The sequence below is a fragment of the Rhinopithecus bieti genome, unplaced genomic scaffold (assembly GCF_001698545.2).
Source record: "Rhinopithecus bieti isolate Rb0 unplaced genomic scaffold, ASM169854v2 scaffold_7673, whole genome shotgun sequence".
NCBI classification, from domain to species: Eukaryota; Metazoa; Chordata; class Mammalia; order Primates; family Cercopithecidae; genus Rhinopithecus; species Rhinopithecus bieti.
In genome coordinates this window covers 5,101,061-5,117,269 of record NW_016806375.1, presented here as the reverse complement: position 1 = coordinate 5,117,269, position 16,209 = coordinate 5,101,061, and positions in this window count along the sequence as shown.

The window sequence follows — 16,209 nt, the reverse complement described above, 5'->3', positions numbered from 1 at the left end:
TGGTAGGTAATGCTGTACAAGCAGATAGGATCAGAATATACAGACTTAGAAGAGTGAGATGCTAAATGCAGAACTTGGAAGACACTAAATAGGAGGGGAAGGAGAATAGAAGGGGAAAAAAGAGAGATTGGATAGGTCCTATGATATGAGGTGTTTCAACAGAGGTGGAATAATACAAACACACACACACATATATATATATGTGTGTGTGTGTGTGTGTGTGTGTGTGTGTTTCAGTAGAGATGGGGTTTCACCATATTGGCCAGGCTGGTCTTGAACTCCTGACCTCAAGTGATCCACCTACCTCCACCTCCCAAAGTGCTGGGATTACAGGTATGAGGCACCAGGCCTGGCCCTAACAGTATTTTGTAGGTTAAGAAATGAGTAGGAGGTTAGGAAGTTGAGACAGTGAGAACAGAAACCTTTCCAGGAGTAGCACTGTAATACAGAGGTAAGAGAGGAGGGCGTCAGGGGGAAGTTGTGAAGGGGGTTTCTGTCTTAGTACATTTGGGTGGCTCTAACAAAATACTTGAGACTGGTCATTCAGAAACAACAGAAATTTACTGCTCACAGTTCTAGAGACACAGAGGTTCAAGGCACATGCTGATTTTGTGTCTGGTGAGAGCCTGTCCCTCATAGATGGTACTTTTTTTTTTTTTTTGAGACAGAGTTTTGCTCTTATTGCCCAGGCTGCGGTGCAATGGTGCGATCTCGGCTCACCACAACCTCCGCCTCCTAGGTTCAAGCGATTCTCCTGTCTCAGCCTCCGAAGTAGCTGGGATTACCAGCATGTGCCCCCATGCCTGGCTAATTTTGTATTTTTAGTAGAGATGGGGTTTCTCCATGTTGGTCAGGCTGGTCTCGATCTCCCGACCTCAGGTGGTCCGCCCGCCTCGGCCTCCCAAAGTGTTGGGATTACAGGCATGAGCCACCGTACCTGGCCTATAGATGGTACTTTCTATGTGTCCTTATGGTGGAAGAGACAAACAAGCTCCCTCAGGCCTCTTTTACATGGAAACTAATTGCATTCATGAGAGCAGAGTCCTCATGACCTCATCACCTCCCAAAGGCTTCACCGCCTTAGTACCATCACCATGGGGGTTGGGTTTCAACATACAAATTTTGCAGGGACACAAACATTCAGACCATAGCAAGGGGTTAGTTATATGTCATAAGATTCTGATTGGTTTGCTCAGCATCTCTTCCAACTGTTTTTCTGGCATGGCTTCCTGGATGGCAGAGGCTGGAAAGTAAAACAAAACAAAACTACAGTGAAAGTAAAAACCTGTATTTCTGTAACTACACTTGATAGAGATTCAAATGTGATTTAAGCTTTGCTGTTCAGATGCACATATGCCATGTTTTAGTTTGGAAACCAGTTCAGCTGGGAGAGCTAGGTAGGACAGGGTGTGAGACAATCACAACACTGGTGTGAATCCCAAAGCTGCAGCACACTCTGGAGCCAAGCCGCTTTCTCATGTCTGGATCTCAGTTGAGATGGGACAGTCCTGCAGCCCACAGCCAAGGCTGTGGCTTTCTTGTTCCCTAGCTTCCCACTTGTTACAGAAGTAGTAGCTCCCCAAGATGGCTGGTTTTGCAGTGTTGATCTGGAAGGAATTCTAGTAACCCCTGCCTTCTGTGCTCCCCCAGTCCTTTTAATGATTTTAAGCACATAATTCCCTATATTAAAGAATATTTAGGCTGGGCGTGGTGGCTCACACCTGTAATCCCAGCGCTTTGGGAGGCCGAGAGGTCAGGAGTTCGAGACCAGCCTCGGCAACATGGTGAAACCCCCCTCTCTACTAAAAATACAAAAATTAACCGGGTGTGATAGTGTGCACCTGTAATCCCAGCTACTCAGGAGGCTGAGGCAGGAGAATCACTTGTTCCCGGGAGGTGGAGGTTGCAGTGAGCTGAGATAGTGTCACCGTTCTCCAGCCTGGGTGACAGTGAGACTCCATCTAAAAAAAAAAAGAATAAATAAATAAAGCATGTTTAATTTCCATTTGCTAGAGTATACCTTAATTGATCCAGATGGAAGAAAAATCTATTAATTCCTATCAATTAGTATCCTAGCAATTCCACTTCTAAGTCCATCATGTGATCCAGCATTATGGGGGAAAACTCTGTTAATGGGAGGCAGATGGTCTTCTAGAAGTAGAGCTGGTAATGAACTGGTGGCCTCAAGAAGAGCTCAGAGAGGTCTATTGGTGGCGATGGAATGAGAACTTTGCTTATAGTATTGCTGAAATAATACTAAAAGAATAGTGAGCATTCTGGGAGGCTAGCACAGGTGGATCACTTGAGGTCAGGAGTTCGAGATCAGCCTGGTCAACATGATGAAACACTGTCTCTACTAAAAAAAAAAAAAAGAAGAGTGAGATAGTTTAGTTAGAAAATGTATAGTGTTTTTTGAAAAGAGAATGAAAATACAAATTCCGAATCCAAACTTGTTGGCCTCTTGGAAAAATAAGGGTTCTGGTAATATATATCAGAGTTTAAAAATTGTATCCATTGAAATTAGTGCTTAAATTATTTAGTTGTGTGAGATGATTTACATTTAAATATGTAAAAAATATATGTGTGCTTATAGGTAAGAACAATACATGAACCTATTTTCCATCAGCTCCCAATACATGTCAGTTCATGTTTCCACATTTAATACTTACTGAAGGTAGCAGAAGTAACATTTTGGAAGAAAAGGATGTTTGGTAAATCAGAACACTATTCCTGTAATAACTAAAGATCATTAATAACATTTCTTCCAAACTTCCCCCTTCCCAACTCCGACTCCAGAAATAATCAACTTGTTTGATAATTACTAGAAGAAAAAAAGAGAAACAATTATAGTGTTTATGCAGACATAAAGGAATGGTCTGGTAAATATTGTACAAACAATGAAATAAAACATGGCAACTAAGCACTGTCTATTGGTAGTCAACAAAAAGCAAAATACAAAATTGCACCTTCTCAACAACACCTCCAGAATTTTCATATTATGGGCTAAGGGTGATAACTAGTTGAAAATGCAACATGAACTGCTATAGTTTTTCATAGCTCTTTATGTAAGATGGAGAAAAAGTCAATGCCCATACAAAAGAATTTGAGGGTGCTGTGACTAGATATGATATTTAGAATACATATGCATCCACATCTAAACACGATGGGAAGGAGCATAGAGGAGATTATGAGAACTTTGTGAGGGATAAATATATTGTCTCGGAGTAATGGGTTGAATAGTGGCCCCGCCCAAAATTATGTCTACTTCCTAAATCCAGAACCTGTGAAAGTTACTTTGAAAAAAAAGGGGGTCTTTGTAGATGTCATTAAGTTAAGGATCTCCAGATGGGGAGGTGATCCTGGATTATCTGAGTGGGTTCTAACCCAGTGACAAGAGTCCTTATAAAACATACATGAAGGACTGACACACAGAGAAGAGGCAATATGACCATGGAGACAGAGACTGAAGTGATGTGGCCACAAATCAAGGCAAGTTTGTAGCCACCAGAAGGTGGAAGAGGTAAGAAGTACATCATCCCCTGGCCTCCAGAGGAGTGTGGCCCTGCTAACACTCTGATTTTGGACTCCTGGCAACCAACTGCATGAGTATAAATTTCTGTTGTTTTAAGCCACCAAGTTTGTGATAATTTGCTACTGCAGCCACAGGAAACTAATACACAGGGTAAGCTGATGGGGGAATAAGAGAGTTTTTTCATAATTGCTTGAATGGGTTAAGAATTCTAAAGAATAATTAGCCGGGTGTGGTGGTGGGTGCTTGTAATCCCAGCTACTCGGGAGGCTGAGAGGCAGCAGAATCACTTGAACCCAAGAGGCAGAGGTTGCAGTGAGCCGAGATGGCGCCACTGCACTCTAGCCTGGGCTACAGAGGGTGACTCTGCTAAAAAAAAAAAAAGTAATTCTAAAGAATAAACATTACTGGGTAAGGGGAGATGACATGATAGCCATTAGAAAGTGGAGTCGGGGGAGTGAGTAAAAAAAGTGAAAAACAGACACCAGGAAGGTGAATAACCAGAATGTGAGCTAAGGAGATGGAATAGGGAGGACACCGTACCCAAGCAGAGTACGGACTGAGGAGAAAAATAAATGATATCCCTAAATATGTTTTAATTTCAGGGAGCTACTTTGTCTTCTCATATTTTACTCAGATCGCTTTGTGTGTGTGTGTGTGATGAAGTGCATATTTTAAGTAAATATTTTACTTCAGAAACAACCTCTCAGAGACAGTTTTTGGATAAAATGCAATGTTTTAGTAATATTCTCTTCAGAAACATTAAGTTAGGATGTTAGGGTGATGGAAAAACCTCAATAAAACCAGTAGCTTAAGTATGGAGACACACATAACTCAGTCATCACATTGGGAAGAAAATGAGATACTGGAAAAGAAGAAAAAGTCACCCAGAAAAGAGCCCTAGAAAACTAAGAGTCAGAGTTTTTTACTGATGCTATCAAAGCTTAGCTGTATGAAATAAGGGAGGAATGCATCCTTTTAACTTTAGTCAAGCTTTTTAAATTCTGAAAATGGGACTCTCACTTAGAGTGCTACAGCACAAAGAAAGCAATTGTTTGGAGAAAATAGGCTATGTTTGAAAAAAATATTTCTTTTTGGCAACGGCTATGGATTCCTGCCAATCTAAAGAGATCTCTAAACTTAGGGAGAGGGTAGAAAGTAGCTCTGCCCTCTGAGAGGCTCTATTTTATTCTGAAAGGCTGAATGTGACAAAGGCAGCTTTAATGATCAGACAGAGCTGAGGTATCCAAAGCTACATATAAAATAGAAGCTTAGGACACCTAAGAAAACAGACAAGAATTAACACAATAGCAAACAAAATGGCAGACTCAACCACTGCACCTGGCTGAAATATTTCTATTAACTCAGAGTTTAGCTAGGTACCAGAGCAATTTTATCCCTAAAACCGGGTAATGAAAATTTGAACAGAAGAGGCGGAATGTGCGGATTAATTTATGTGTTGACTGAACTGGGCTGAAGGATGCCCAGATAGCTGGTAAAACATTATTTCTGGGTGTATCTGTGAAGATGTTTCCAGAAGAGATTAGTAATTGAATTGGTAGGCTGAGTAAAGTAGATCACTCTCACCAATGTGGTGGTTGGAGAGTCCATCAACCAACCCAGTAAGGACCCCCATAGAACAAAATGGTGAAGGAAAGGCAAATTTGTTCTATTTTCTTGAGCTGGCACGTCCATCTTCTCCTGCCCTTGGACATCAGAATTTCCGGTTCTCTGATCTTCACACTTGGGCTAAATTACCCACTGGCTTTCCAAATTCTCCGACTTGCAGATGGCAAGTTGCAAAGCTTCTCAGCCTCTGTAACCACATGAGCTAATTCCCATAATTAATCTCTGTCTCTGTCTCTCTCTTTTTCTCTTGCTTAATAAATATGGAGATTTGTTAAAGAACCAACAGGATATACCACTGGTTCTATTTCTCTGGTGAATCTTAATACATAAGGTTAAAATAGATTAACATTAGAAGTGAAAAGTGAAAATGCTTCAAAATATATTTTAAAACTTCTACTTTGAACTTAAGAAAACATGATTTCTTGGTCATCAAATCATGGAAAAACGTCGTTCTTGGAATATGTTGAGGTGTATGAGAAATCTTCTCATTGCTTCTCAGAATTCTTAGCACCTGCAAAACCATTATTTTGTTTATGTAATCTTACAAAAATGTTACCTAACTACTAGATTCATGTGAAAGAATTTTTTTTTCTTTTTATAGAAAACCAGCAAGGTCAGTAATTTCTGTCAGGAGAAAGAGCAAGAGAAACAATTCTCCTTACACAAATTCTTAGGTGTCCAATTGAAAACATTCCAGAAGGGGTGGGCAGGTGGACCAGGGATGGTGGGAAACACAAACTTCAGAGCCAGATCCCCAAAGCTTGGTGAAAAGGCCAGGAAAAGCACCAAAGAAACACACAGCCATGCAGCCCTTAACAAGTCTACCTTGTAAAAGCAATTTTGTTCGTCTCTTTCTTCAGCAAATGCTTTTTCTTGTGGCGGTGTTTACTTAGTTCAATGAAGAAAGTTGCCTGAATTCTCTCTCTCCAGTTCAGGCTAAAACCTAGACACTGATAGAGCTAATGTATGTTTGATCTAATCAGTCAAGATCAAGTGGGGGAAAGCAATAAAATAAATTTCAAAATGTTCTCTATCAAAATTTTCAAGAAAATGTTCTAATTAAGAATCTCCGTCAAGTATGTTTCTGTACAATTGGACCAGTGAACTGGGACTGGCAGTGTCAAGAGGGTTGTAGAAATGAAAATATTGCCTCATTTTCTGATTTTTGTTCCCATCTATAGGAGCTCCCACAGTGTTCTACTCTTTCCATTTTAAGGAGAAGATGTAGAGTGGTACAACTTTTTTCCCCTCTAAGACACATCCCAGACCTTTCCTAACTCTTTAGTGCCTCTGATGATTAGTAAACAATTCAAGCTTATTGATGGAGACTGTAACTTTGATGTAATTTTTCTTCTCCTTGGTTTACAGCCAGGAATCATTGCATGTCTTCCAGGTATTTGCAGGAACACATACATTTCCCAAGCATACTGGTCGGATTAGTACAAAATAAACTTATGAGGCCTTTGCTATTTTATGTTGCCTCAGACCAGGTAAGTTTTGTCTTAATTTTCTGATTATCCTGAGATGTTTCTCCATTTACTCCATTGAATCTACTTGACTCTGATTTCTTTTTTTCTTTATTCTTCTCTATTCTTATTCTTTTTTAAAAAATGCTTGATGGTGATAATGTCTCTTTGCTTCAAGTGATAATGGTAATTCCTTACCCTGTTAGATATTTGTAATGTAATTCTTATAAACTTCTTAATTTTCTCAAAGGCCCATGCCACTCTAATAATGATCAGCACTTGTTTAATTTGAGGAATGTCAGGCGTATGTATGAGGTTCAACTGCCCAGGAGAAAATCATCGGAATGCTCCTGCTCTAATGTCTAGAGCCTTTCTTTTAACCAATGGCCTCTTAATTTTCATGGTAGAAAAGACTTTTTTCCCCCTCTGTGATACAGAACAGTTTTCAATTATTTAGTCATCATGAACTAAAGCAAGGTAGCCAGAGATATGCTAGACTATTTTTCTACAATAACCCCAACATGTCCTTTATTTAGGAGAAATTTTGACTGATAGTGGAAAGAAATGTAAAGCACTCCTGCATTAAATGAAGTTATGATTCATACTAACAGTGAAACTGATTATTTGAATCTCAGGAGGCATACATTTCTAAAACAATGTTTGTTATGATTATCTTTTAGGAGAATATTGAGATTTACAAAATTTATTCTTTCTTTCATTTCATTGTATCATCCTTTTCCTATGTGAACAATCTCACGTGGCTTTTCCTTCTTTCAGAGTGGATTTGGTATTTTTTCTCTTTCATTTGTATGCTTTCCATTTACTTTGTATTTAAAGACAATCTCGAAGTTGTAAAATGTTGCAAGTACAGTAAAAGAACTTTTTTTGAAATTTTTTGAGTGTAGTTGCTAACATGATCACTCAACTTACATGACTACTTCTATGTATTCCCTACAAACATTCTTCTACATAATCGTATTACCATCAAAGTCAGCAAATTAACAGTGATAGGCTACTACCATATAATCCTCAAATTCTGTCAAGTTTCCTCAATTTTCTCAGTGATGTCCTTCATAGCAAAGTGGTCCAGTTCAGCATCATCTGTTTCATTTTGTTGTCATATCTGTTTGGTTTTCTTCAGTGTGGAACAGTTCCCTAGTCTTTCTTGGCTTTTATGACCTTAACACTTTTGAAGATTACAGGCCAATTATTTTGTAGAATAGCTCTCAATTTGAGTTCACCTAATTTTTTTTTTTTTTTTTTTTTTTTTTTTTTGAGGCGGAGTCTCGCTCTGTCGCCCGGACTGGAGTGCAGTGGCTGGATCTCAGCTCACTGCAAGCTCCGCCTCCCGGGTTCACGCCATTCTCCTGCCTCAGCCTCCTGAGTAGCTGGGACTACAGGCGCCCGCCACCTCGCCCGGCTAGTTTTTGTATTGTTAGTAGGGACGGGGTTTCACCATGTTAGCCAGGATGCCTAATGTTTTCTTATGAATAGATTTAGGATTGCATCTTTGATAGGAATATCATAGCAATGGTGACAATTTTGATTCACCTCATTACTGGTGATATTAACTTTGGTCACTGATTGGTGTCTGCTAGATTTCTCCACGGTAAAATTACTCTTTCTTCCCTTTGTAATTAATAAATACTTTGTAAGGAGGTACTTTGAGACTATGCAAATATCCTGTTCCTCATCAGACTTTCAATTTGTCCATTCATTTATTTATTTCAGTGTGGACTCATGGGTTCCTATCTTATTCAGTAGGTTAAAACCAGTTGCTTTCATTACTTAGTTTGATGCTCAGATTATTCCATATTTGGTCAGTGAGTGTGGGCGTTCAATTAGTCTGGTGGGAAAAATACTAAAGATAGTTAGAGTAATAGCAACAAACTCTCTTGTAAGGCCTGAGACTTTGTATAACTTCAGTAATAGATCTGGCTGAAGGTGGCCTGTTCCCTTTACCTTTAGTTAAATAAGTTAAATTAGTAACTAAGGAATGTGGGGAAGTTATCTATCTAGCTTATTTACTCATGTGGTCTTAAGACTAACCTTCGATGTACCACAGGTACTTAATTGCTTTCTACTTGGGAAGTCCACAATGTCAATTACCCTGTAGTGCTGTTGACTCAAGTCTTTGTCAATTAATCTTTACCAAATAAACGCGAGTCTCACTCCCAAGTCTTTCTACTTGGGAAGTCCACAGTGTCAATTACCCTGTAGTGCTGTTGACTCAAGCCTTTGTCAATTAATCTTTACCAAATAAATGTGAGTCTCACTCCCCCAAGTCTTTCTACTTGGGAAGTCCACAATGTCAATTACCCTCTAGCGCTGGTGACTCAAGCCTCTGTCAATTAATCTTTACCAAGTAAATGCAAGTCTCACTAGCTGGTCAGGGCCACAGTCACAACTGTTTACAGTACTCTCCAGGGAGTCTGTAAGCGGCTGGGACAGCTGGACGGGCAAAGCAGATTATCTGTGTATCAGTGTACTTCATTCATCAATCGCTGGCTCAGGGTCTGCGGGTCAGACCCCTGCAAGTTAGAACTCCTTCAAGAGTCTTTTTGACATGTTCTCATAAGTCTTTCAGCGCTTCTTTACTTCCTGGCAAAGATGTCCCAGGCTCATCTTATAGTTTCCCTGTACTAGACTTGGGATCAGCCATTTCTCCAAGGAGCCTTGGATCTTGTTTCGGAGAATAGTCTTCAGAAAAGATGTCAGAGCCAGGTGTGCTCATTGTTACTGGGGGTTTGTTACTTCCTGTTTTCAATGGACAGAGCTAGTTAATACATGTATATACTTGTATACATACATAAGCACATTTTTACATCTATATTTCTATATCCCTATTGAAAACCATGGGTTCACTTTGAGATCTCCAATTCCAATCTAACAGCACAGGGTTCATTCATGTTTTCTCTCCTTCCATATTTGAAACTTCCTTCTTCAATAGTGAGAAGCCTTGATATATTTTTGATCAAGCCTTCTGTATGTCACCAGTCTGTCATTGCTGCTGCATCCCACACTCCCTGTGCAATGCTTTCCCTACCTGCTTGGGCTCCAACATCCCACACCAGGCTTCTCCTCTCACTGATGTTCTTCTTGCTCTACTTGGGCTCCATTACCCCTAACTAGTCCAGCATCCTCACCTTGCTTGGGCTTTAGCATTCTGATTTGGGTAACCACAGGATTCCCCCTATCCTTGCCATACTCATTTCTCTTGCCACTTAGTGACCTTTGGATTGATCTGAACAAGGAAACGATAAAAGAGAAGTTATCATTTTATTTTCAAGTTAATATTTGCTGAGTATTATTTATTAAGCTCTATATTATCTCATTTTAGTTACATAATAACCTTGATTACATTTTACTAATTGAAGCAGTCAAGATGAAAGAAATTGTCACTTGCCAGAGTCCACAGCTGGTAAATGGATGATCCAGGACTGGAACTTATCTTGCTGACTATAAACCAATGCTCCACTTGGAAGCTGTGTACATGTGATGCATAGAAAAAATGGTTAATTTTCATAGTCAGTAATCGTAGAATTGGTAGTGTATAAATCTTTTGGGGATATAATTGTCAGAAGTCTCAATTACAAGCCCAAGATAGATGATGCAGTAATAATTTGCTAATTACGTATTTTGAAAAGATTGTACTTAAAGAAAATGTTTTCTCTTTAATTATGGCATTAAGGATTTCAAAAGGTACTTTATAATTTATACCATTTCATAATTTTATTTCTTTTCTCTCTGTTTTAAAGCATATTCTAAGGGTTAAACTTTTAAACTTTAAACTACACAGTGAATCACTTTATTTTATTTTATTTTATTTTTTTGAGATGGGGACTCAGTCTGTCTCCCAGGCTGGAGTGCATTGGCATAATCTTGGCTCACTGCAACCTCCGCCTCCCAGGTTCAAGCGATTATCCTGTCTCAGCCTCCTGAGTAGCTGGGATTACAGACGCGTGCCACTACACATGGCTAATTTTTGTATTTTTAGTAGAGACAGGGTTTCACAATGTTGGTCAGTCTGGTCTCGAACTCCTAACCTCGTGATCCACCTGCCTTGGCCTCCCAAAGTGCTGGGATTACAGGCATGAGCCACCACATCCGGCCTGTGAATCACTTTCAATATGCCTTTCCATAATTTAGAAAAAGACGTATAAGAAGGAAGATTTCTTATATTGTTTGCCTTTTGTTAAATGATGGTGACGCATTGTATGAAGCAGTTTCTAAAAGGAAAACCTAAGTAATTACTTAGAAGAGACTGGCTTTCTAAACGTAGCTAACAGCTATTATTATTTAATTGTCAGTTTTACAGTAACTTGGTAAGTTTCCTGCTTAATCTAACTACTCTAAATTGTACTAAAAAACCTACCCTGTTCCTCGCATTGTATTTTTCATGTCTTTACAAACTTGCACTGAGGCCTTACCTTCCTACACTATCAGCCAGCTCATGTAATGCCCATGCCAGGCATTCCACCATTTGCTTTCTGCAAGTTGTCTCATCTAAATTTCAGAACTACATTCTTATTTTGTAGTTCTATTGTTACTCCAATTTTATAGTTGAAAAAACTGAAACTCAGTGGGGTAAAGTAACTTGACCGAAATCACATCTCTAGGATAACAATGGTTTCTTCTGCAATTCCTTCTAAAGGACCTACCTGAGGCTGTTTTACAGTTAACTTTTTTAAATAAGATAAATGGTTGGGACTTAATTAAACTAAAGAGCTTTTGCATGGCAAAAGGAACAGGCAGCAGGGTAAACAGACAACCCACAGAGTGGAAGAAAATCTTCACAATCTACACATCTGACAAAGGACTAATATCCAGAATCTACGATGAATTCAAACAAATCAGTAAGAAAAGAGAGAAGACTCAAGTTACTAAAATAAGAAGTTAAATGAAGGCATTCTCCTGGACACACAAAAAGAAAATGGATTAAAAGAGAATACTATGGACAAATTGTATATCAACAAATTAGAAAACCTGGATGAAACGGGCAAGAAACACACAAACCCTGAAATCTGACTCAAGAAGAAATAGAAAATCTGAACATGTCTATAACAGTAGATATGTTTACACCTTCTAAACACTTTACTTCTTCTAAAAAGATAGAATCAATAATCAGAAGCCTCCCAACAAATAAAAGCCCAAGACCAGTTGGTCTCATTGGTGAATTCTGCCTAACATTTGCTAAAGAATGAACACCAATACCTTTCAAACTCTTCAAAAAATACAAGGGGAGAAAATACTTTCTAACTCATTTTTTGAGGCCAGCATTACCCTGATATGAAAACCAGACAAAGATACCTCAAGACAAGAAAACCACAAACCAACATTCCCAATGAAAACATATGAAAAATAGTCAATGTATACTAGTAAACCAAATCAAGTAACATACTAAAAAGGCTATACACTATGATCAAGTTGAATATATCACAGGAATACAAGGGTGGCTCAACTTATGAACATTATTCAATGTAATACACCACAGTAACAAGATGAAGGGGAAAATGAATGACCATCTTGATTTATGCAAAGTATTTGACAATGACAAGAATACTCAACAAATTAGAAATAGAATGGAACTTACTTAACATGATGTAGAGACCTAATTAGAGAAAAGGAGTCAGGCTGGCGGGACCAAGGGAAAGCAAAAAGATAGAGCAAATAAACTATAAATATGTCTTTCTTCATAGTTATATAAACAAAAGAGGAAGTAAATGAATTATAGGTCTGTTTTTCTTTATGACCCAAGACATATAGTCCTCCTGAACAAATAACATACATAACCTACAAACTTCCTGCTTACCATAAAATGCCTCAATTTATCAAACATCCTGGCTGACAGAAGAATGCAAGTTTCCAAGTTCCATCTTATAAAATCTCCAGCAAGCCTTTGTTTCTTTGTAGTCACCTCCTCTACTGCTGGCCTGCACATTGCCTCCTCACAACATATTTTCATACTTTCTTTAATGAATCTACCTTTCTTTACCTACAATTGTCTTGGTAAATTCTTTTATCTCTACACCACCAACCCAGATAGTCATCGCTCACCTACAACACATGATAAACAGCATTTAGGGAAAACACATAGCTACATCATACTCCATGAAGAATGAATGAAAGCTTTCCCCTAAGTATAGGAAAAATACATGATGCCTGCTTTTGTCCCTTCTATTCAGCATAGTTTTGAAAGTTCTAGGCCGGGCGCGGTGGCTCAAGCCTGTAATCCCAGCACTTTGGGAGGCCAAGACGGGCGGATCACGAGGTCAGGAGATCGAGACCATCCTGGCTAACACGGTGAAACCCCATCTCTACTAAAATACAAAAAACTAGCCGGGCGAGGTGGCGGGCGCCTGTAGTCCCAGCTACTCGGGAGGCTGAGGCAGGAGAATGGTGTAAACCCGGGAGGGACCCAGTGATCTAAACTTGAGTTCCTGCAAACCTCACCACCACGGGCTACAGCACTCTCTCTGCAAGTAAACTTGAAAGGCAGTCTAGGCCATAAGGACTGCAAATTGTAGGTGAGTCCTGGGGCTGAATTAGGCCCAGAGGCAGTGGACTAGGGGGACATGTGACATACTGAGACACTGGCCAGGTCAGCTAAGGGAGTGCTGGCATCACCCCTCTCCTAAGCCCAGGCTACACAGCTTGTGGCTTCAAAGAGAACCCCTGTCTTCTGTTTGAGGAGAGCAGAGGGAAGAGGGAGAACTTTGTCTTGCATCTAGGATCCCAGCCCAGCCACAGTAGGATAGGGCACTGGTCAGAATTGTGAAGCCCCTATTCCAGGCCCTGGCTCCCAGAAAACTTTTCTAGACACACTCTGCACCAGAAGAGAACTGGCTGCCTTGAAGGAAAGGACAGTACTGCTACCATTCATCACTTGCTAACTGAAGAGCCCTCGGGCCCTAAAAAACCAGCAGCAATATTCAGGTACTACATTGAGGGCCTTGGTGAACTTCTGAGATTTGATGACTTTAGGTGAGACTCAGGACATAACCAGCTATGGTGGCTATGGGACAAAACTCCTTCTGCTTGAGAAAAGCAGAAGGAAAAGTAAAGAAGACTTTGTCTTACATCTTAGATACCAATATGGTCACAGTTGTGTAGCACACCAAGCAGGCTCCTGGGGTCCTCAATTCCAGGGCTTGACTCTTGGAGGACATTTCTGGACCTGTCCTGGGCCAGAATGGTACTCAGTGCCCTGAAGGATGAATCCCAGGCCAGGCAGCATTCACCACAAGCTCACCTAAAAGACTTTGGACCTTAACAGTACACCATGGTAGTCTGGCAGTACTCTTCATGGCCTCAGGTGGCAGTAGTTATGGTGAGGCTCCTCTTCCTTTGGAAAGGGGAAGGAAGAGTCGGAAGAAATGCACTGTGTGGTTTGAGTGCCAGCCTAGCTGAATACAACAGAACACCATGTAGACTTCTAAGGTTTTTGACTCTAGTCCCTGATTCCTAGGTGGTACTTCTGAACCCACCTGGGGCTTGAGGGACCTTGCTGCTCTGAAGGGAAGGACACAGGCCTGACTGGCTTTACCACCTGCTGATTGTAGAGCCCCAGGGCCTTGAGTAAACATAAGAAGTAGCCAGGGAGAAGTTACAGTGGGTCTTGGGCAAGACTCAGCTCTGTTCTGGCTTTAGTTTGACCCAGTACAGTCATAGTGGTGGTGGCCACAGGGGTGCTTTTGTCACTCCATCCACAGGTTTAGGTGATTCAGAACAGAGAGAGAGAGACTCTGTATGTTTGAGATAAAGTAAGGGAAGGGAACAAGGGTCTCTGCCTGGTAATTAAGAGAATTCTCCTAGATCTTGTTCAAGATTAGCAAGGTGGTACCTCTATAAGACTGCAAGAACCACAGCATTACTGGGTTTGGGTTTCCCACTAAAGCAGATACAGCTTAGATCACAAAACCCCAAGTCCTTTCAAATATCTGAAAAGCGTTCGTAAGAAGGATGGCTACAAATAAGCTCAGACAGTGAAGACTACAATAAATACTTAACCCTTCAATGCCAGACTTTGAATAACATCTACTAGCATCAATGCCATCTGGGAAAATGTGACCTAACCAAATAAGGCACCAGGACCAATCCTGGAGAAACATATATGTGACCTTTCAGACAGAGAATTCAAAATAGCTATGTTGAAGAAACTCAAAGAAAGTCAAGATAACAACAAGAAGGAATTCAGAATTCTATCAGATAAATTTAACAAAGAGATTGAAATAATTAAAAAGAACAAAGCAGAAATTCTGGAGTTGAAAAATGCAAACTACTAAAGAATACATTAAAGTCTTTTAATAGCAGAATGAACAAACAGAAGAAAGAATTAGTGAGCTTGAAGACAGGCTAACTGAAAATACATAGAGGAAACAAAAGAAGATTCTAAAAGCAGCAGGAAAAAAGGAACAAATAACATACAATGGAGCTCCAATATATATGGCGGCAGGCTTTTCAGTGGAAACCTTAGAGGCCAAGAGAAAGAGGCATGACATATTTAATGTGATGAAGGAAGAAAACTTTCACTCTAGAATAGTATTATCCAGTGAAAATGTCCTTCAAACATGAAGAGTAAAGACTTGCCCAGACAAACAAAAGGTGAGGAATTTCATCAATACCAGACCTTTCGTACAAGAAATGCTAAAGGGAGTACTTCAATCCGAAAGAAAAAGACGTTAAAAAGCAATAAGTAATCATCTGAAGGTACAAAACTCACGGAACACAGAATATTATGACACTGTAACTATGGTGTGTAAACTACCCTTATCCTAAGTAGAAAGACTAAATGATGAACTAAAGACTAAAGAAATCAATCAAAAACAACAACTACAATAACTCTTCAAGACGTAGTCAATACAATATATAAATAGAGACAAAAAACTGTTAAAAAGCAGGTGGGTGAAGTTAAGGCATAGAGTTTGTATTAGTTTTCTTTTTGCTTGTTTGTGTATACAAATAGTGTTAAGTTGTTATCATGTTAAAATAATGGGTTATAAGGCGATATTTGTTGGCTGGGCATGGTGGCTCATGCCTGTAATCCCAGCACTTTTGGAGGCCGAGGCAGGCAGATCATGAGGTCAGGAGATTAAGACCATCCTGGCTAACATGGTGAAACCTCATCTCTACTAAAAATACAAAAAGTTACCCAGGTGTGGTGACACATGCCTGTAGTCCCAGCTACTCAGGAAGCTGAGGCAGGAGAACTTGCTTGAACCCAGGAGGTGGAGGTTGCAGTGAGCCGAGATTGAGCCACTGCACTCCAGCCTGGGTGACAGAGTGAGACTCCATCTCAAAAAAAAAAAAAAAAAAAAAAAAAGAAAAGAAAAGAAAAAAAAAACCCACAAAACACAAAAAACAAAACAAACCAACAAAAATAGTGTTTGTGACCCTTGCAGCAACCTCAAACCAAAAAACATGCAATAAATACACAAAAAATAAAAAGCAAGAAACTACGTCCTATCACCAGAGAAAATCACCTTCACTAGAGGAAGACAGGTAGGAAAGAAAGAAGGAAGAGATGACAACAAAACAACTAGAAAACAAATAACAAAATAGCAGGAGTAACTATTTACTTCTTAA